The sequence below is a fragment of the Ixodes scapularis genome, unplaced genomic scaffold (assembly GCF_016920785.2).
Source record: "Ixodes scapularis isolate PalLabHiFi unplaced genomic scaffold, ASM1692078v2 PGA_scaffold9__187_contigs__length_104089568, whole genome shotgun sequence".
Taxonomy (NCBI): Eukaryota; Metazoa; Arthropoda; class Arachnida; order Ixodida; family Ixodidae; genus Ixodes; species Ixodes scapularis.
This window is the reverse complement of record NW_024609884.1, coordinates 629,160-649,894: the sequence shown is the minus strand read 5'-3', so window position 1 is coordinate 649,894 and position 20,735 is coordinate 629,160. Positions and strand designations below refer to the sequence as shown.

The following is a 20,735-nucleotide window of genomic DNA, read 5'->3' as shown; positions in this document are numbered from 1 at the left end:
CGTTTAACGCGTGCAAGCGCGGAATGGCGTCATGTGCGACAGTGTGAAGCTCTTTTCGACCGATCACAGATGCTTACCAGCAGGATTTTGCGCTGAATTTATCCTTTATTACAGACCAGTGGTTCTCCAATGGGGGTCCGCGGAGGTATTATAGGGGTCCGCGAAGCCGAGCCTCATCAGTCAAGCCCAGCAATAAAAGTTGTCTTGTCTGAGATTCAGAAGAAAGGTTACAATTTTCGAGTGAGTTTTCTCGTGTATATGTCACAAAAAGAAGTCTACTCCACATTAGCCCTTAGTTATATCCATTTATTAAATCATTTTTGTAATTAAACCATAACTTTTCCTTTCCCTCACCACGAACAGGGTCCTCCATCATATCCGCCGATTCCCAAGAGGTCCGCGAATCATCAATGCTTGAGAACCACTGCTCCGGACAATTTTTCTGCCCTCGGCATGTATGCCCTGGTTGTTACCTTCATAATAAATAATTCACGGTATAAGTCGCACCCATCATGCATATTGTATTAGACACTGAGTTGCCTGTGGATGAGACAGCATTAATGTATAAGTAAATTAATTTATATTATCTTATTCCTTAACCACATTCGGTGCATAGAAGTGCCGCACCCGTGGTATACTTCTGCGATCATACATCTGTCACTGATTTAGTGGTTTATGGTGGTATAGTTCTTGTCTCGTGTACAAGGAAGCGCTGAACATGCCGAAAAGCTCGAAGGAAATCTCGAAAGATGTAGCAAATTGGTATTGTTCTTTAATAAGCAGCGACCAATTTATGGTTAAGTATGACTCTCATAACATACATTTACAAACACCTTTTCTGTCAATTAAGTGTAAGCTTGTTTCGAATATAAGCTTTCGCTGGGACGATGTTTTCTGATTATTTATTATTATTATTATTTTGCCTAAGCAATTTGGGTCGAAGCCCGTGGTCGAAGCTACGGAGTGTGTTTGCATACCTTGGTCCATATCATAGTTTCGCTCCCTTCACTTTAAAGGACTTGTCCCAGAGAGTTGCAAGCCCCCCCCCCCCCCCCCCCCCTCCCCCAGTTTTCAGAGTGGGGGGCAAAGCATGTGTTTTGCCCCCCCTCCCCCCTGAAACAGCCGCCACTGGCCAGGGCAAACGCTTTGCTTTTCATCAGGAGTCGGACGTCTTTGCTTTTCACTTTCTTTTCAAAGAAACTTTTCACTTTCTCTAGCAACTTCGTTCACTCATAAGCTGACAGTGCGAGTTGCATGCTCACTTTGAGCAGTTGTACGTCTTTCCTTGGCCACGTGATCGAGAGAGGGGTCAGGTGATGAAAAGGAAGCGGTCGATTGGTCTCGCGAGAGCGTTGCTCCCACCGCACTGTCATCTTAGGGGCCTTCGGGGAGAGGTCACCTTTACCTCCGGCCCTGGAGGTCACTCATCTCCGCTCCTTTGGGATCGGGGAAACAGGGGGATCCGTGGCCGAGTGGGTTAGGGCACACCAGCTCGGAACACGTGTAGCGAAAGCTCGCCCTGGGTTCTGCAGCGCGAGCTTTCGCTTCACGCGCGTCGAGCTGGGGGGATCGGTGGCCGAGTGAGCGCACACCCAGCGCCATGACAATCTGCTGTATGAGGGGGCGGGGATAGAAGGCCCCAGCAAGATGGAAGATTTCAAGGGGGGGGGGGGGGCATACCAGCCCCCCCCCCCCTTCCCCAAAAGCCAGGGAGGGGAGCTCGGGCCCCATGGCCCCACCCCTTGGCTACGTGCCTGACGAGTTTTAGAATAGGGGGCCCCAAAGCATTGGGTGCCCCAAACAGCTTGGGGCGTCCCACTGCGCATGCGCAGAACTTCTGCGCATGCCCACTGCGATGCCCCGAGCTGTTTGGGGCACCCAAAGCTTTGGGGCCCCCTTTTCTAAAACTCGTTCATTTCGTTGCGTGTGCTCACGCACACCGGCGGCTGCTGGCTCGTGGAAAGATCGTGCGCCACTTATTATAGACACTGAAATGTTTGGTTCAGCATCCCTTTAAAGAGGCGATGCAACAATTTCTGTACTTCGCGCAAATATCGTTAAGAACGGATCCCTGACGTTAATGACCTATAAAACACGCGTTCCGTTTTCACCCCACGCAGTCGAAGTCGCAGAAAAAATTAAATAAAAACGACCAACATTCCAATTGAATATCGCATATATTCACTTGGAATGTTTTTCGCTTTACACGAGTTTACTGGCACTAGTGGGACTGAAGGATACTCGCACGCAACGCCACTGACCAAGAAACTCCTTTGTTGCGATGTCATTTCAAGGGCAAAAGCGAGCGTTTTCTTTCAGTCTCCCCTTCGCAAAACTTTGATGACGTAGCTGGGGGATCGCAGTACACCCAAGTGACGATATTTGAATGCGGTTCATAGATTGGACCCGAGCATTGCGTGAACACTCGATTTGGGCTCGTGATAATTACTAGCTCGAGAAGCAATCGGGTAGTGGCCCGCGTCCAATCGCTGCAATGACGACAGTAGCCGAACCATCACAATATCTGGAACTCAGCGCGTGTCATGTGCTTCGGCTCCAGATCAGGTGGCCGCTTGTTCTGTCTGTTAAGTTGAGAAAATAAACGCAGCTAATTTTTTTTCTGCTATTTTTTTTTTTTTTTTTTTTGCGTGTGGTGAAAAACGAACGCGTGTTGCACAGGTCATCAACATCTAAAATAAATGGTTGTGTGAATATTTATACAACGTGTATTTGGTCAGCCATTTTAGAGCTGCGACGAGTCACTCGCTGTAGATGAGCAATTTAGCCAGTACAGTACAACCGCTAGCCTGGGGTCTTTAACGTGCACCACGGAGTAGTGATACACATCCGCACACCGGTACGATGCTCATCCAGATCGAAGCGGGCAGGGATTGAACCCAAGCCCTGGGTTCTGCAGCGCGAACTTTCGCTCCACGCGCTCCGAGCTGGTGTGCGCTAGCACACAGATTCCCCAAAAGCAAAGCAAGTCGGATGTTGTGCATGTTTATACAGTGAGATGTCAGTATGGCCCCAAGGAATATGGCACGACATGAAGATTTCATGACAGCTAGGGGAGGAGAAAAAAGACGGTGGTTAGGAAAATAATTTATAAGGGTCCGAGAAGAAGAAAAAAGGGACAAGTGCACAGTGCAGTCAGTTTAATACACAAGATTCACGCACCGAGAGAACTTCAGAATAGCCCAACGTTCCATCAGATACATTGATTACAAACACCACGGTATGTTCCGTGTTCTTCAAGAGTGTCTTCAGTTGAAGTTCGGCTCTGGCTTTCAGTAGTATGTAGTATCTGTTCTAGGATCCTATGCACCTTTTGTGATGCATCACATGAATGACATTACACACACCGTTCTGTCCGACCATGTAAACACAGCGCTCGTTCTACGTGCCTCTCAGTCTGCATTTTTATTGTGCTATGTCTATTTTTTACAATAATAAATAGTCGTATCAACCTCCTCCGTTCTGTGTCCAGTCAATAGCAGAAATAGTATTATTCTCTTCTGAAAGAGCAGAACACAACGGGATGGCACTCAGTTGGTCGAACGTTTCAGCAAACAAACGACCGCCCCCAACTGTTCATTAAAAAACACTTAAAATGCCGGCCCGTTGTTTGTGCCCTTGCTCCCCTTCCCTTCCCTCCCCCCTCCCCCCTCACCACCACCATCACCACCACCACCGTTTCCTTAAGTCCGAAAATCGCACCCACTGTATTTCTGCAGTGGCGCACACCCAGTACATCCTCAAAAAAGACAACGGGCCACCATCACACTACCGCCATGTTGTTTGTGTTTCGCGGCATAGAGAATAGCCCGATACCACCGCACAGATTGATTTTCCAATCTTTGTTTCTTACCGCATGCTTATAGAAATATAAAATAAAATAAAAAATAATGTTGTTAATTAAACAAGATCTATTAACTTTGAAAATTCAAAACAAATTTGTTATGTTTACATTCAAACGTGTTTCAATTTCTGCGGATCTGTTGTGTCATGGCGCTCACCAGTCCTGTGCACAAGGTGCAGGAGGTTTGAAATATTTTACTTTTTTGGCTTTTCTGCAAACATTTTCAGTGGTGACATTCGAATTGGTTCGTTGAAAGATCGATAAGCGCATCAGGAATGGAATAAATGTCATAACTATACTCTACTAGACAAAACTTCCTTGCTCTTACCCAGCGGCCCAAGCACGCTGAACGTTACATCGAACCTGCGTTGGTGAGTTGAAACTCGTGTTGCTTTATACATAATAAAATCATAGTTGTGCCGAGCGAATGGGTGTAATTTAATTTTTTTTCTGTGCTGTTACGAAATTCCTGTGATGTTGCCGGTTGCTGCGTCGTTCTCATGCCGTGTATTTTTGACCGCTCGTATGTGTCGAACCTGGGCTGCTGTTTTCGATTCGCGAAATAGTTACATTTGAAATGTTATGCTTTTTGGCGAATGCATTATTTTGTAGCTAGCACTTGGCAAAGCCAACGATCCCTACAAAAATTTAACTGTATAAATCGAACTCTTCCTTCTCCCTAAAGCATTCAAGTGCAGAAGAAAACTATTTAGAATTTACTAAGCTTGGCGAATTCGCAAAACTGTAATTGCGGATCGAAGCTAGAACGTGCTTTTCAGGCAACGAGGTATTTATCGTTTGAGTGCCTGGGGCATGTAATGCTCAGACACTTAACTAGGGTGTGCAATGCAAATGAAGCACCTTGTAAGGGCAAATCCCAACACAAAAAGTTTCTTTTTTCTTTTTCTTCGCTAAGCACTTTAGCCACTTTTTGCTGATAAGGCCTGCAACATTGATTAGTATCAAACTGCAATTCACAGGGGAAACACATTCTTTTTTTTTACATGTGAAGTTACATATTTTTTCTGCTTTGATATGGTGAATGTTTGTTCAAGCTCTTTAGTTGTCTTGCGTGAATAAATGAGGTGAAGCTGGACAGCATTTGACACCTTTACTTAAGTAGACAGTTCTGAGGCTTAGAAAAAGTGTCGCACTAGTAATATTAAGTACTTTTGTATGGGTCACAATATAAGATTTTAAATGTGCCAATGTGAGTTTCAAAGCAAGAAATTCCTTTAATAAAAAATGCATAGAGTTAGACAAGTTTTTCACAGTGTCTTAGCTTAAAACTCCATGAGAGGATGTCTTGCACTTCTTATCTATGCGACGTCGTGCCCAAACCGGCTTTCTTGCCAGGCGTGCCATGCATCGAGATGGGTGGTACATGTAATTTCAGGTTGCTACCTTTTGTTTCCAGACCGTGGTTTAGACATTCTTGTTGTGCTCACTGGCATGTGTGTTCTCGTGCTCTTCTGCGACACGCCGGTCGTCCCAGCATCTGACACAAGGTACCGTTTCGGTGGTTGCCTGATGAGAGTCTGCTACTGACATTTAAGGGTACTATTATAGTGAGGGTGTACAACATCATAAGAGGTCTGTTTGATTTGCCTGAAGTGGCTGAACTAGTTCAGCAGTGCAGGAACTGGCACATTCGATTCACCCTGAAGTTGCACAGCCGCTGCACTGGCACATTCGATTCATCCCAGTTCTAAACGAGTTCAGACCCAGTTCCTCAAAAGCTTGCACCAGCTCCGGAGTCAGTTCAGCGTCTGTGCAGAAGCAGACAACAAGAGCAGATGACACTCCTCGCCCATCTCTGCTTGTGGTGCCATTTCTCGGAGCTCTTGCTCAAATGTCTGCAATGTTTAACAATAACGCCCAGTGAGAGGTTACATTTCCTTTCACTTCAGAAAATAATGCACCCATGGTGGACATAGAATCAAGATCCTAACCTAGGGTAGGAATGTGCTCAATTATGATATTCTGAGAGCGTTTTACGCACCTGCTTGCACAGGTTTGGCTCCCTGTGGTAAGCGTTGAAAGATTGACTTGTGTAAACTGTTTCTTTTTGATGCTACGTGGTGCTATGTTCATATTTTTCTTAAAAGACACAGGAAAAGTATCACACTCTTGATAGCCCCCACCTTGAGTAGCTCTTGGATGCAGACTGACGATCCCGATACATTGATGACGATGACGATCCCAACGCGGCGGCTGCACTGGTTCTGCGCCCTCATGGCAAAACAATGTTCATTTTGGGCAGACGCGTTTTGTCAGGCATGATACGCAGTCTTTACCGTTCTATAACTATGTGGTTCAAGGGGGGTGTCATGTTTTTCTAGCGGCATAATGATAAATAAAGAGTTTGAGCAAAGGGGTAGTGCTTAAAATGGCACAAAAAGAGGAGCACAAGCATAAATTACCATTCGTATTCACCACGAATTATACCCTCCTCACGTAGCACCATTCGGGAACAAATGTATTTCTACAAGTATCTGCATTCCGGAATACTTTTTCGCCGTTTTGCTGTCACATGCACGCCTACATAATAGCTGCAGTTAATTTTTGCAATTTTTCTGCAAGGTTTTATTGTCAGATCAACATGTACCATATCCCAGATGTTTAATTTCTTAATACCCTGCTCATTAGGTAAGTCTTCCCCTAGTACGAAAGTGTGTTGCAGGGAAGCAAACCTGACAAAACTGCTGTTTACAGTACGAGTGTCTTCTCCACAGTGCACCAAAGCCTATCGAGAAGTGCACTCACCAAAGCTAGTGTGGCCACCTCAACAAACTTAAAATAATGAGGACTATTAGGGAAATTAAGTGTACTGTCCCTGTTCGATACAAAGGTAAAATCAAATAGTGTGTTAGTCCAATCAATAGCCTGTATTTTTGAGAACGAGCACCATCCTCTACCATAATGATCCAGCAAGGTACCAAGCTCCGAGTAAATCTCAAATAGCGAGCAAAAGTCTAGCTTTTCGTGCAGCGTTGGCACAAATTCATGATAGTAGTATTTTGGTTAATTTTAGCAGCATATAGCAGGTTAAGGCCTTTGGTGCAGCAGTCACATCAGCGAGCCTTCCAAGAAGTATGAAGTTTAATATGCTAACTGTTTCAATTGTCAGTCCCTTTGACACATTTGCTTTGCTTCAATGTAACCTGTTCTGCAGCATTATCTTGAACGAATGTTGCTGCCGGTGTTTTTGCAACAAGAATAGCATGAATGAAATGGATGCAAAAAGTTTATTTCAACAAAATAAGACCTAACACAAGCACAAAAAAAGAAATGAACTAAATGCAACCAAAAAGAAAAAGGAACATTAACAACAACAACAAAAAAAAAAAGAAGCTTGTTGGTCCGTGGGCATGAATGCTTATCTTGTAGTTGGAAGTTGTTTTCACAACTTCCTGACAGAAGCCGTTTCTCTATCCAACACCTTAGAGCACGCTCTCTAGCAGTCGGGCTCCTCCAAAAGACCTAAATTAAAGAAAAGAAAAAGATTAAAAGCACCATGCACCAAAGCATAAAAATTCAAATTACTAAGCTGTTTTTGTCTTGTCCCCCATAGGAATCAGCAGCTGTACATAGTACTTTTTTATGCTAAATATAAGGGAAAAAAGATGGTATTTGAAATGGAGAGGGCACTCTGTTGCAGATGATAAGGTGTGACCTGATAACCAGTTGCGAATTATTTCATTAAACTTAAGCCCCAACATTTACTGCGGTTTCGTGAGGAATCTGCTGATGCTGACAAGGTTTGACCAGAGGAAAATTGGCGACTCCCTCGCCGGGGGAAGGAGGCAGTGGATGATGTTTCTGGTTTTTGTTAATGTTTTAGGCTAGGTGGTGGAAGCTGCCACCCATTATAAAGGATACAGCTGTTATTATCCATCTATTAGTCTCGAGAGCAAGTTTTTTTTTTTTTTTTTACAACAATTGTTATTGAAATTGTTGGCCACGATGAGTGTCTGAACACAATTGTAATAATAATTTGCAACTTATTACAGGGTCACATGCCTTTTCAAATATATCAGTCAGTTTTTGTCATATCAAACTCTAATGATGAAAAGTAAGAAATATGCAGGTGGAGACATAACAAAGGTAAAGAATAACAAGAATAAACATAACAAGGGTAAATCATACCTGCCAAGTTACCCGTATTACCCGGGAGACTCCCGAATTTTGACCAATTAGTACAATTGCCAGAAAAATCTCCCAAAAAACTCAAATCCCCCCCCTTCCCTCCTCGCACTTAAATAAGTGGTTTTTGCCGTCGTAACAAACGGCTGCTACGATAGCGAGGCGCAGCAGTTTTTCGCTAGCATGAGCAGTGCAATATAAATATAATGAAGTTGTCTTCATTTACATTTGTTATCAATGTCTCTTTTTAAAAAACATTTACCCCCCCCCCCCCTCCCCTCCCCTCCCCTCCCCCCCCCCCCCCCCCCCCCCCCCCCCCCCCCCCCCCGCTTAGAAAATTCTCCCGGATTTGGTTTTTCCGAACTTGGCGGGTATGGTAAATAAAGTTCAAGGTCTTGAAACAGTCATTTAGGATAACCTCTGCCTATCCTTCTGCATTCCAGTGACAATACACCCTCGACTGCATGCAAACTGTATGCCACAATTAGGTTTTCTGCCTGGACACTCCTCGTGAAAGAGGGATGGACAACCTAAACATTGAATAATGCCAACAGCACCGGCACAAAGCAGAGGCTGCCTGCACAAGCAATGAACAGCGTAAGCGAAGTCTTTTGGTCGCACTTGAGAAACAATAAAATTTATTATGGGAAAGTCTTTTGTCATTCCCTTTAGAATGCAGTTTAGTAAATGGGTCCTCATTGACTGTTGTCAGAAGCTTACAGAGGTAAGATCTTTGCCGAATGCTATGTATTGCATGTTAGCTATTGTGAATAAGCCACACTCCAGAGTGCCGCCTTGACTTTGTGAGCCATCTCGGTGGCTCTGAGGCGAGACCGCTGGCCTACGGATCCCCATGTGGCGGGTTCAAATCCCGGCCGAGGTGCCCACAATCCGACGGAGGCTTATTGCGGAAGAGGCGCCGTGTAACCGAGCTTTCGGTTGCACGTCAAAAGATCCCCAGGTGGTCCAAATTAATCCTCAGTCCTCCGCTGGGGTGTGCCAGATGCCCGTCGTTGGTTTGGTATGTAAAACCCCCAAATTTGACTTTGACTTGGCCTCGACTTTGTGCAGGTTTTATAAAAACATTTATAGTGGCCAATTGTAACTTCAGAATGCTGCACAGTTGCTTGACAAAATCAGGAGGAACATTGTCAATATAACCATACGCAAAAACAGAGTTTGGAGGTGACCCAATGTTTGATACTGAGAGCCAATGCAGTGACGTGATCGCTCAGTCGTTTTGGAGCAGCTCTTGGAGCAGCCAAAAGAACTTTTGGAGCACAAGCGCACATTCCATTTTCATTCATAGCACTGCAAATATTACATTAAGATTCATGTGTTGACCTGTCCAACTAGGCAGAGTCTACTTTGCCTTCTCACTTATGTGCAACCTTTCGTTATCATCGATTGCACAGCAGGATTGATTTCCTCAAGCACAAAACTAGCAGTTTACTTGCACGCAGACGCACCAGACACGGTGACAAGAAGATGACAGATGAAGGACAGCATGAATTGTGGTGAATTGTAAATTTAGATATGGAATCCCAGTGAAATAATGCTAGAATACAATAATTTTGAGTGCCTAAATTTGTTTCCTTCAAGTTCTAGAGGTTGTAATAAAACTGCAGTTCTTAATACAGAAAAAAAATCACTCGTCATTTGATTATGAAACATAAGTTATATTTTATACCTAGAACTCCATAACAAAAAAAAAAATGACCGTATCTCCACATGTTGAATGATGTTGATTGGGACGAAGCTCTCGGTGGTGCTGATGATACTGATCTTGTTCATATGTTGATTGGGGCGAAACTCTCGGTGGTGCTGATGATACTGATCTTGTTCATAGGTAGTGCTGATGGTGCTGATTTTTTTTTATTGCTCATAGGTAGTGCTGAGCTCTGGGTTGCGTTGGTATGGAATGTGTGGTATGGAACGTGGTTATATACGCATTTGAGCATTTGACAGCCGCCCTCTTGTCTATAAACGTTGAGCCAATGCATGCAAAGTTTAACGCGATTATATACGCATTTGACCGCAGCACCCTCTCCTGTATAGACGTTGAGCGGCTACATGCAACGTTTCATCCATGTCATCCCCAGCTCTTGAGTTACTACCACACCTCAGAGCCCCTACTCATCCCGCAGTCGTGGCCGAGTGGTTAAGGCGATGGACTAGAAATCCATTGGGGTCTCCCCGCACAGGTTTGAATCCTGTTGACTGCACAAACATTTTTTCTTTTTTTTAAGAAGACAGATGGGATGGCAATCGATGTGAGCATGGATGCCGGACATGGCTAGACCCTAAGGAGCTTCGCCCCTAAAATTGGCCTGTAAATGATAAATATGCCTTCTTATAAACAACTTCGCCGAACTCGTTAAGGTTCTTCTCAGGCTTGCATTCTCTACTTCTGGTAATTTAGCTGCTAATTCACTCACACTTAGATAAGAGTGACCACTAAACAAAAAAGTTGGCATAATACATTAACTTAAAGAAGAGTCCACATAAATATATTTGCAATACTGAAGTATCCTTGCTAAATCTAGAATTGGAAAAAGATACCTCCACGATACTGCAGTCAGTCTATCATACATACAAGCCAAATTTTATTCAAAAATCGTCCAGTATAGCTTTGGAGGTATGCTTTCCCCTTAGCACACAGGTGCGCTGCAGCGAAGCAAGACACAAGCGACACCGCGGTTGTCGCTTCACTGCAGTACACCAGTGAGCGGTGAGAAGCGCACTCAGCGAAACTAACCCGCCAGAACAGAACACGAAAATTATTGCGGAACTTCCGAGTGTTAGAAATAGTCTCAAATAAGATATATTCTAGAAAATAAATGAGGTCTTGACAACTAAGCTTTTGGCAATTAAAAAAAACACTGGGTTTAATATAGTAGTCGAAAGTACAAATTTAGGCCATAGTTTCCAAATTTACAAATTTGGGAACTATGGTGGTTGCATACCACCATCGCACAATGCTCTTGCTCAGAGTCCCACAGGTAGACTGCTGTATAGTTCTCTCGCGGTGCTTGGTCTCTCCTGGCTGGCACATGCCGCATCTGGTCCGACGCCAGCCAGTTGTATCTTCATGGCGCTGGAATCCACGTTTGAGACCCCTGATGCCAAGGAGTCAGTGTTAACACAAGCCTTTAAGAACACAACATTCGTGCCCTCTGACCTTCGTAGGCGACTTCTGGGATGCGCCCGGCAAAATACAAGAAAAAAGGCAAAACACAATGGCACTTGCTTACACGAGTAATGTCTGTGTTTGATGCGAAATCAGACAGAGTTAGTATGTTATATGACGTAATATTCTAAAGATCTGCAAACTCACACAATCCTATCGTTCCGGCCAAATTGCAAGTTGTTAAAATTAAGTTTTGGCGCAATGTTGGCTCGAGTTCCTCAGATTTTGGTCAAATGTAGCAAGATGTAGTACTTTGGCACAAGTATCACATCACTGCCAATGGTCTGGAACTCTTGTATGCAATAGCTGAATGAAAGCATCTCTCACCTGTTTGAATTTTAGTCCCTCAGCTAACAGAACAGCTTGAAAACCACCCCAATGTGGAAATGTTTTATGTGTTACGTAAAACATTTACGCACAATATTCATAACACTATCAGACAGAGAACTTTTGGATCTTACACATGCCAGTTCTTTTTCAGTAAGTAAATAACTTCTGTAGAGAGGAATTAACTCTGCCCTATATCATACTAAGGCGAAGTGCCTTGTTGTGGAGCATTCCAGAAAGTGCATGCTTATAACTGTCACATTTCGTGGTCTGCCTCCTGCGTTTGATCAAACTAATGCACAGTTTTTCGGAAAAGGTTGCCCCACCGATTGTTGTCTATTAGCTGCTGCTGAGATACATCCTCTCAAGCTGCACAGGGTGCAACAGACTATGGCAAGAGCTGCACCTGGTTGCTAGGGAAGGTTGCAAGGCTGCTAAGAAATGCCTTAATATCAATCAATTTTTCATTTAGCCCTCGTTCACCGCATTGGGCCAAGGAGTTAGCTGTTGGTTTGACTAGATGAACTCAACCATGATTAACATTAAAAAACGAGCGTGTTGGTAAATACTTAAGCAACCGGAAAGAGTTGTATCGTCTGTTTGCGTCCAGAATTTGTGTTTATTCTTTCCGGTTGCTCAACCATGGAGTACTTAAATTCATCAGATTGAACTCGTGAACATGTCTTTGACCTTTTTTTTTTTTTTTTTGAAAATACATGCAACCCTTTTTTGGTCCAGTCTTCAAATGCTGCTAGATAGGTTGGATAGTTGCTAAACTAGGCCTGCAGGAAAATGGTTCTGCAGCAGGGCTGTGACGGGATGCTTGCCTCCAGTGGCCCTGCTCTTTGTCGCACATGCTGGGCTGTCCTCCCCCAAGCCAGACAATGGATTATCGGACGCATACAAAGAACAGAGGTACCCTATGCAAGGTCTACTCCATCCCAAGCAATTGTGGGGAGATGCAATAGTGGCAGTATGGTTTAGTGCCTTACACAGCCTGCGAGACTGTCGCTTCGTGCTCTTGTACTTCACCCACGCTGCTTCCCTCCTCGCACCGTGCTTTGGAAAGGGCACGCTACCTTGGTTTCAGTCACTTCAAAGGCCACCCACTTACCAGCCTCTACAGCTGTGCTCCCCGAGAAGCGACTTTTAAGCACTTCTCTGCACTAGCTTTCCCACCTGAAGCATTGCCAGTGGCACGGGCTGCTTGCTCCCATGCCTTTACAGGAGCTGTGCTCCCCGAGGAAGAGGCTTTTGGGCACTCCTCTACACTAGCTTCATGCTCACCATTCTCTGCACAAGCTGCAACTTCCAAGAAAGTGGTTTTAGGCATTCTGCACTAGCTTTTCTACCCGAAGCATCGGCAGTGACAAGGGCTGCTTGCTCGCAGGCCTTTACAGAAGCTGTGCTTCTTAAGGAAGTGGCTTTTGGGCACTCCTCTGCACTAGCTTCACACTCACCGTTCCCTCCAAAATCTGTGCTTCCAAAGGAAGTGGTTTTCGGGCACTCCCCTACACTATACTCCGTTTCACCTTCAGTCCGAGCGCAGTGGACGCTATAGGAGCCATCCCAGCCAATCCAGCGTTGAGAGGGTGGCATGTGACCTTGAGCTACGGGTGTCGCTCTGCCCAACAGGCAGGTCACGCGATTTTCTCCTGGTGCTGGATCGGCTGGAATGGCTTGTGGCGTCCACTGCGCTGAGACCGAAGGTGGAACGGAGTACAGCTTTTCCACTCAAAGAAGCTGTGCTCCTTGAAGATGTGGCTTTCAGGCACTCCTCTGCACTAGCAAGAGGCATGCTCTCCCAGGTTTGCCCTACCCGACTATCCTTGCTGTGGACTCAAACACCACCAACCAGCCTAACCCAGCACCATGGCTCTACTCCACTGGCACATCAGAAGGCTTGCCCCGTCTGTGCCTCCGCTCAGCCTTTCCATATGTGACAACTGGTTGGCTTCTGTCCAAAACGAGCTCAGAGGCCATGCAAGCACCTGTTTCAGGAGAGCCTGCAGATTTTGACATCTCTGCCCTGCTCTGACATCTCTGCACCTCATCAGCAGCTGCTTCACAAGGTGCACAGGTACTCTCAGGGGAGGAAGCAGCAGAAGCAAGTGGCAGAGGTGGTGCGGAAGCAGCGGGAGAGCAAAGTGGAGGAAACTCAACCTCACAGAGCATGGCTGGTGGAACTTTTGATGGTCCAGCCAGCGCTTGAAGAAGCCTTCATTGTTGTCCCCTAGTACTCCCGCTGAATTCTGGCCCCGGCCATCTTCTGCACGATGTTCTGCGCCTGCTGGTTCATGAACTTGGCAAGAACCTGCCCAGATAGCTGAGAGTGCCCAACTATTAAAGGGAAGATGGGGCACTTCTACATTTGAGAAAAAACGCTTGAATTGCGTTCATTTGGCCTTTAGAATAACAGATATCAAAATTATATTTCAATGCGACGCGCCGGAGAGCCACAAGAGCAATTTCAAAATAGGGCTGAAGCCCCGCCCCCCTAGCCTTGGGCAGCCAAAAGAGCCGTCGATGACGTCACGGACAGCGACAGTTTTTCGCGTTTTTCTCGCGTTTAACAATACTTATGCAGCAAATGGTTTGGGTATTCGGGTTCACGGGGTAAAAATACACTAGAATTCACTTCCAACTCATTTTTCCCAAGAAGCTCCGTAGCTTCCCTTTAACCTCTATACTACAGCACCAAACCTGACTATCAGCCCAACTTAATTGTCTGAGTTAGTGTCCATTTAAAATTTTAAGCAGTGTTTCATAAAGTAAAGCATATCTAAAAACTACTTGAAGTAAAGTTAGAGTAATCATGTACATCAAGTTGAGTAGTAAGTATACAGGGCGTGATGCAGTTGAAGTAAAGTACAATAAATGCAGTCTTTTTTTTAAAATAAAGTAAACTGATGGTCCTCTTCATTCCCACTCTGAGTGTTTTTCAAATCATGGTATGCATAGGTACTCAAGTGTGTAATATGGGAATTATTTGCGGTACTAGCGGCAAATATCAGACATGGCCAAGAGGCCACCCAGTACTTTTTTTCTCTCCCCGATGAGCGGCTTGCATTTTCGTTACATCAGCAGTCATTACTCCGTACCATGCTCCTGTGCTCGTACCTTCTGCAGCATAAATTTCACACCTTCAAACTTGTACTTCTTGGCCAGAACAAGTAGGAATGACATTGCGTGCAAAGCATGTATTAACATAAAGTTATAAGCCACTTATAGACCAACACGCGGCTCTGACGTCACGCCTCTGCGGTGGCGCTGTTGTCGCCACGGCGCATGCGCAGTAGCTTCCCCTCACACGAATTTGGTTTCTGCGCACGCGCAGCGCCCACACCTGGTGTGGGCAAACGCGGGCTTGTTTGTAAACAGCGTGTCGGTCTATAACTGCCAGTCCTCTGAGAGGAATGGCCAGAAGAGGTTTCGAAAGAAATCAACACTTTTGCATAATTACAGTCTATCACTTTGTTGTTAGGTTGGTGCAAAATTATACTCTACCTCAGAAGTTGTAGGTACTATTTGGAAAGCCAAGGACATCGGCACATGGGTTTTGAAAGAGCTTAGATTTTCCTGAGCCCTCACGAAACAAACCAGTGCTCGGATCAATGCATTTGTCCCTGTGTGTTTCCCAGAGCTGTATGAAACATCCGAGACGAAGTATGGTTAAGAGAGTTCAAAGGAACCATTTTCCAGCTCCAGTAACAATATGACATGCAGGTGCACACATTCCATGCGCAGTGAATACCAGCGGAACCAATGATATCAAAATCAGAGTTGAAAAATGGTTCTCTAAAACTCTGTTGTCTTCTAAGAACGATGAAAAAGACATTGTTCTCAAAGACAATATGAAGCAATGCATTGTCTGCTTACGCACCTCGCTAGGTAAGAATATACCTCGCAAATTTAGTAAGACCAGGTTTGGAAAATGTACTTGCAGTAGGGAGTTGTAGTTTCCTTGCAAAGTACTAAAAACAAATACTTCAAGTTCTTGTGAACACCGAGTATAAGGGTGATTGTAATTTTCATACACCCTCAAAAGTAAAATTTTTGAAACAAATTTTTTTTTTTAGATTTACGTGCTAAGCACAACGGAGGGCACAGGAATATTTAGACCACCAGGGGGATTTTTTGTTGAGCAACCGAAAGATCACATTACCACGGCGCCTTTTCTGCAATAAGCCTCTTTCACATTGTAAACACCTCAGTCAATATTTTTTCTTAAGTACATTGCAACTGAATATGCACAGACGCGTACTTGTGCGGCTACTACTGTAGCCATCTTTGAGATCAATGTCTCTATATTTCTGCTCGTCGGCACAGACGCCATACCTCGTTGCCCATCTGGCTTGGGTGGATGCCGTCGCAATAGTGGGCACTACTAGGGTGATGGTGTTTTTCTTGTTGCTCGCCAGAGGACGCTATCATTTATAAAGTGCTTATATAAGAACCGGTGGGGCGCATGGAAATAAAAGGGCTTTTTTTTCGTTTTGGTTGTGGTCACGAGCTGGGATGCTGTTACTTGGTCGTCGTCCGTTCCGAACATGGTGTCAGAAGCTGGCTAACACCGTCACTATGGCGGAAGGTGACCTCCGTATCCAAGTCGTTTGCGTCGGAACTTCATCCGCACCATTCACTTTCACCAGCCCGGCGAAATGGCCGACTTGGATTGCAACGAGGACAGTCAGGTATGGATCAGTTCTTTTCAAAGAAGTCTTTCACGGTATGCACCATGCACTCTACTGCACCGTTACTCTGGGGGTATCACGGGCTGCTGTCTCTTCGCCATCGTCCATTCCGAATGTTCCAGCTAAAAGGATGTGACTATGTTCTGATTGTAGACTACTACTCAAGGTTTCCTGAGGTCATCTCTCTCAAATCTACATCTGCACAAGCAGCCATCTCGGCTGTCAAGAGTTGCATGGCTTGCTATGGAATCCCGAACGTCGTGCGGACAGATATTTAACCGCAGTTTGCATCTCACAAGTTTGCAGACTTTGCTCAGGCACACAGATTTTGCCATGAGACTAGGAGCCAGTGATACCCCTAGAATAACGGCAAAGTAGAACGCATGGTGCGTATCGTGAAGAACTTGTTTGCAAAGAGCACCGATAAATACCTGGCTCTCCTATCGTAAAGAGACACACCCGGTGTCAATGGTGTTTCTCCTGCCCAGTTGTTAATGTGAAGAAAACTAACTCAACTTCCTGGTCTACCAGAACGACTTCAGCCATCACTGCCAAGCCATCAGAACTTCAAGGCAAGAGATGCCGCAAACACTTCACAACAGGCAAAGAACCACAATTGCCGGCATACTTCAAGTCCTCCGACCCCCTTGAAGTTGGGATTGCCGAGGCAGTATCCTCAGCCCTGCTCAGTGACCACAGTCATATGTGGTGGAAACGCCCAGGGGAACTCTGCAGTGAAACCGTCGGCATCTAATCCCCTTCTCAAAAGGCCAGTCAACAGAGGAACTGCCAGCCAGTGAACAAAATCAAGGACCAAGTTTACAGCAGTCTACGCCTGGTGAGGGTCAACCAGCATCATTGCCAAAGCCTCGGCAAGAAGGGCTTCGGCTGACACGCACAGGTTGCGGTCGTGTGATTGGACCGCCAAGGCGACTGACTTATAGATCTTTTAAGGGGAGATGTAGTGGGCACAACTAAGGTGATGGTGTTTATCTTATTGCTCGCCAGAGGACACCATCATTTATAGAGCGCTTATATAAGGAGCGGCGCGTAGAAATAAAAAGGGCTTTCTTTTTTTTTGGTTGTGGTCACGAGCTGGGGCTGCTGTCACTTGGCTGTCGTCCGTTCCGAGCAGTCGCGAGCGATCCACTGCTGCTACTCGTTGGCCAAGCCGCCGAGAAACTCGAACCCCTCCTTGCGACAAAACTCGCGCTGCAGGGAGTTTACCTGCCGGTAGTAGTCATTCATAACCTGCATCTCGGCAGCGTGACTACGCTGTCGTTCCAATGACCAGATTTGTTGATGCACACGCTAGCACTAACGCTGGTGGTGTTAGTGTGTTAGTGCCGAGGTGCACGATGGCAACGTCAAAATCGGCAAGCCTGTCAGGCCGTGAAAACAAGTTCCCAATCCTAATCCCACTAGATGCAACGACCTCAATAGCCCTCCGGTCAATCGACGAGAAGTACTGGTTCGAGCACGGTGGGTTCGAGTAAGGATCACCGGCTACCAAAACACGAGGCACGTTGGGAGTGCGACCACGCTCGTTTACAACCCGATAAAAAATCCAAATTAACGCGTTCGAAGCGCAAAATACAGACAATGGCAGTAAATACTAATGAATATGGTTAAACAAACAAAGAAGTAATCGGGCAAATGACAAGTGGAACGCTTCAAATGAGTGCAAAAAGCTTGCGTGAAACCAACCCAGAACTTGACCAGTCGCAGACTCGGGAAGGGCAGTGACAGCGGTGACAATCACACGAGGCCAACGAGGCTGCGACACCAGAAGTGATGTCACCCTCAACTACCGGTGTCGAAGGAGCCGTGCCCAGACAGGGCAAGCTACTTCGACACCGGAAGTGACGTTTTACTACTTCCGGTGTCGAAGGAGCCGTCTCTGTGTGGACATGGCTCGAGCGACGGCCGTCGGAGCAGACACTCCCTTATTTAAAACAAAATAACGTCCGGCTACGCCCGCTGAGAGCGCGGCAATCGGAAGCAGTTCGCCGGACCAGACGTACGTCATAAATATACGCGGCCGGAGAGAAGTAGCCGAGAAGGCTGTAGCCGAGAGCTTCATTGGCTTCATTTGGCCACAGGCGTTTTTTTTTCAAGTACCGCCAACCAGCTCTGCCCGTCAAGTTCACTACCGCCAACCAGACGCCAACCATTGTTGTGGAAACGCGCAAGACACGTGTTATGGGCCTACACCGCCTACACCGTGGTTATGAAGTGCCCAGCCGCGCTTCCAAGGTACCTGAGGGTCGCTCACGAGACACGGGCCTCGGAGCCGTGCCTTAGGGCCTCGTTAGACAGACTTTGCAAACACATCGGGGGCTTTAGCCACCACGCCACATAGAAGGTTGTTGTTGTAAGCGTTGTTGACGTTGCCAACTTTGCGTCGAAGAGGGCAAGAAGAGAGCCAGCCTGGATAGGGGCCTAGCGGCCAGAGCCTAGCCAGCCTAGCCGGGTAAGCGGGTGCGAGTTGGCTGAGCCGGCCGAGCTCGGTGGCGCGGCGACGGCTGCAGTGCAATGGCTACCATACAATGGCGGTGCGAATTGGATTGAACTGCTATGATCGCGCTGAAGGAAAATGGTTAATCTCCATGCGTGCCATGTTGGTCTAGGCAGACGATAAACAAATAGGACCGGGTGCGCATGTTTCTTACAAGATCGGTGCCCATACCTAACCGATCTGACAGAATCGGTCGTATATGTCAAACATCTCGTGGATATCTCGCATGCAAGTTTTGCATTCTCGCTGCACTGTCGGACGTATCCGGCCGATTTTCTTGTAGGTAGGCGTACCCGGCCCATTTTCTTGTAGCTACGTTGGACCAGCGTCGGACGTACCCGGCCCATATTCTTGTAGTTTCGTGGGACGTAACCGCCCCAGTTTGTAGGCATTACATCGAACGTACCCGGTCGATAGGTACGCCGGTCGTGTGCGGCACAGAGCTCAATATGAGGTGAAGAGGAAACCATCTTCCAAGTTCACAACGTTCATTGTGGCCGCCTCAGGCCCCCACGGGGCATAGAGGCAGACATAAGATCCCAGGCTCCCTGGCCTCCCCAAATCACTTGTAGACTTTAATAAACGCGAAGCAGCAGTTATTTTGCAAGAAAACAGGGGCGCCGGACGTCGAATAGAATGTGTGCTTTTTGCTTTTCCCCCGTTTTTCTGTCCCTCTCTTTTTCGTTCTTTTCCTAGGGGCCGCCAATGTCAAAGCTTACAATTTTCTGCACTGCACTGCTGTCTTTGCATTGTCTTTATCGTATTTATGGTGTTCTAAGTCTACTTGACTCAGCTGACGGATGGATGAATGCATACAGCTAGTGTGACTATAAGAGCGGCACTGGTACCGGAAGTTTGCTCTGTGACTTGGAAGCATGGTCCTTAGGGTCTCGAGTCCTCAGCACACACCAGGCACTGTCATCATATATAAGATCTATACCGCGCATACAACTGACACACCTTCGAAAAAAATCAGCTATGTCCAACATATCTAAGAAATTTGTCTGGGTACGTCAAACTAACTTTAGGCACGGCGCTGTCTGCTTGCAAGGAGTTGGTAGATGTTTGTGTGTTAACACGGCTGAGAATATTTGATAGAAACCAATTTCGTTGATCAAAGTTTTCAAGACTGTGCTCGCTCGCTCACGTCGAAGCTAGTAAATGGTAAACCACTTTATAATTCTTCCCCGGTTACAGCTTTTTTGGGGTTACCAGCAAGTGCTACAGCTGCGCCGTCTTGCTGTTAAAGAAGGACTGAACATCCGCAGACACAAGTGGAGTCCTTCAGCCACTGCTGGTGTCGGGTGCAGGCAAAGAACAAGGGGCCGGCAGTTTTTTGTTCTCTGGTACAGAGCAGCCGAGACAGCATAATGCTGGGTTGTAACTCTTGTTACAGTGTCTTTCACCAAGCACAGCTGTTCCAAGGATGGGCACACGCTGTCTTTTTGCCTGTCTGCTACGGTCGATAAGGTGGATGCAGGTCGTGGCATTACACGGACGGCTGGCCACCGAAGTGATGCGGGCTGACCGCCAACCTTCTCAAGGGTGACCCATCTTTGGTGGCTATGGAGCAGCCTCCTGGGTATGCTGAAGGCATCGTTGTGCTCACTTAGGTCTGGTGCCCTTGCAGCAAAGCACTTCTGGGCAAGGCATGCCTGCGCTACTGTTTCTCTTTTCATGACTTTTTCTCGGGGCTCTGTCAGCATCTTCTCTGACTCTTGCTCGAGCGGTCAATTGGATCGCGTGAGAAAATATGTGCCTTCAGCTTTTGGCGACATCTTTCAGAAGCGACTACTTACAAAAGTTTCCGCACTTTCTGTTTATTCTTTCGTACTCGCATGGATCCAAAGCATCCTTGCATCTATGTCACTCCAGAGGCACTCCCATATAGCTCCTGGCATACCAGGAAGATACCTAGTCGGTCCATTGCTGTCTTTTTCTTTGCTTATGTCTGTGTCATTTGCGCAGTCATATCAACCACGCAAAATTTAACTTTGA

The 20,735-nt window shown here is 46.2% G+C and overlaps 2 long non-coding RNA genes across 2 annotated transcripts; one reads left to right on the top strand and one right to left on the bottom strand.

The window, feature by feature from the left end:
• Window positions 1–3,992: 3,992 nt before the first annotated feature.
• Window positions 3,993–8,743, top strand: LOC115315087. The gene is made up of 3 exons (XR_003917671.4): window positions 3,993–4,233; window positions 5,280–5,370; window positions 8,452–8,743. It is a non-coding gene; the product is annotated as an uncharacterized LOC115315087 (long non-coding RNA).
• Window positions 8,744–12,234: 3,491 nt separating this feature from the next.
• LOC121046690 lies at window positions 12,235–18,027 on the bottom strand. Its single transcript, XR_005798255.2, has 2 exons — window positions 17,927–18,027; window positions 12,235–13,851 (listed from the first exon to the last, which is right to left on the bottom strand). It is a non-coding gene; the product is annotated as an uncharacterized LOC121046690 (long non-coding RNA).
• Between the last annotated feature and the right edge of the window lie 2,708 nt (window positions 18,028–20,735).